Consider the following 1,953-nt stretch of genomic DNA (forward strand, 5'->3'; position numbering starts at 1 on the left):
GGATTAGTGCTGTCAGTGGGGCCGCCGCTAACAGGTCCTGCACGGCCACCGTGGGGCTTGACTTGGCGCTATTCCGGACTTGGGGCGATCACGATGTCCCCGTGCGGGACTTAGAAGATGGAAGAACACAAGTACCCTTATCCCATGACTTGTGAGCGATTGGCATACGTTACCACATGAAGAGAAAAATTGGCTAAGTCCCGGATCCATATTATATGAAGAGAAAAATCGGCTAAGTCCCGGATCCATATTATATGAAGAGAAAAATTGGCTAAGTCCCGGATCCATATTATATGAAGAGAAATATCGGCTAAGTCCAGGATCCATATATAATAACCTAATAATCGGCTAAGTCCCGGATCCATATTATATGAAGAGAAAAATCGGCTAAGTCCAGGATCCATATATAATAACCTAATAATCGGCTAAGTCCAGGATCCATATATAATAACCTAATAACAGGCTAAGTCCCGGATCCATATTATATGAAGAGAAAAATCGGCTAAGTCCGAGATTGGGTCTGTCAGACATACACTTTCAAGATACCACACAAGCAAGCAAGATGGCCTAGTGATGGAACCATATAATATGAAGAGAAAAATCGGCTAAGTCCGAGATTGGGTCTGTCGGAAATACACTATCAAGTTACCACACAAGCAAGCAAGATGGCCTAATGATGGATCCATATGATATGAAGAGAAAAATCGGCTAAGTCCAGGATCCATATAATATGAAGAGAAAAATCGGCTAAGTCCCAGATTGGGTCTGTCAGAAATACACTTCCAAGTTACCACACAAGCAAGCAAGATGGCCTAGTGATGGATCCATATGATATGAAGAGAAAAATCGGCTAAGTCCAGGATCCATATAATATGAAGAGAAAAATCGGCTAAGTCCCAGATTGGGTCTGTCAGAAATACACTTCCAAGTTACCACACAAGCAAGCAAGATGGCCTAGTGATGGATCCATATGATATGAAGAGAAAAATCGGCTAAGTCCCAGATTGGGTCTGTCAGAAATACACTTCCAAGTTACCACACAAGCAAGCAAGATGGCCTAGTGATGGATCCATATGATATGAAGAGAAAAATCGGCTAAGTCCAGGATCCATATAATATGAAGAGAAAAATCGGCTAAGTCCCAGATTGGGTCTGTCAGAAATACACTTCCAAGTTACCACACAAGCAAGCAAGATGGCCTAGTGATGGATCCATATGATATGAAGAGAAAAATCGGCTAAGTCCCAGATTGGGTCTGTCAGACATACACTATCAAGTTACCACACAAGCAAGCAAGATGGCCTAGTGATGGATCCATATGATATGAAGAGAAAAATCGGCTAAGTCCGAGATTGGGTCTGTCAGACATACACTATCAAGTTACCACACAAGCAAGCAAGATGGCCTAGTGATGGATCCATATAATATGAAGAGAAAAATCGGCTAAGTCCCAGATTGGGTCTGTCAGAAATACACTTCAAAGTTACCACACAAGCAAGCAAGATGGCCTAAGGATGGATCCATATAATATGAAGAGAAAAATCGGCTAAGTCCCAGATTGGGTCTGTCAGAAATACACTTCCAAGTTACCACACAAGCAAGCAAGATGGCCTAAGGATGGATCCATATAATATGAAGAGAAAAATCGGCTAAGTCCCAGATTGGGTCTGTCAGAAATACACTTCCAAGTTACCACGCAAGCAAGCAAGATGGCCTAGTGATGGATCCATATGATATGAAGAGAAAAATCGGCTAAGTCCCAGATTGGGTCTGTCAGAAATACACTTCCAAGTTACCACGCAAGCAAGCAAGATGGCCTAGTGATGGATCCATATGATATGAAGAGAAAAATCGGCTAAGTCCCAGATTGGGTCTGTCAGAAATACACTTCCAAGTTACCACACAAGCAAGCAAGATGGCCTAGTGATGGATCCATATAATATGAAGAGAAAA

Source organism: Anopheles coustani (genome assembly GCF_943734705.1).
Source record: "Anopheles coustani chromosome X unlocalized genomic scaffold, idAnoCousDA_361_x.2 X_unloc_58, whole genome shotgun sequence".
Taxonomy (NCBI): Eukaryota; Metazoa; Arthropoda; class Insecta; order Diptera; family Culicidae; genus Anopheles; species Anopheles coustani.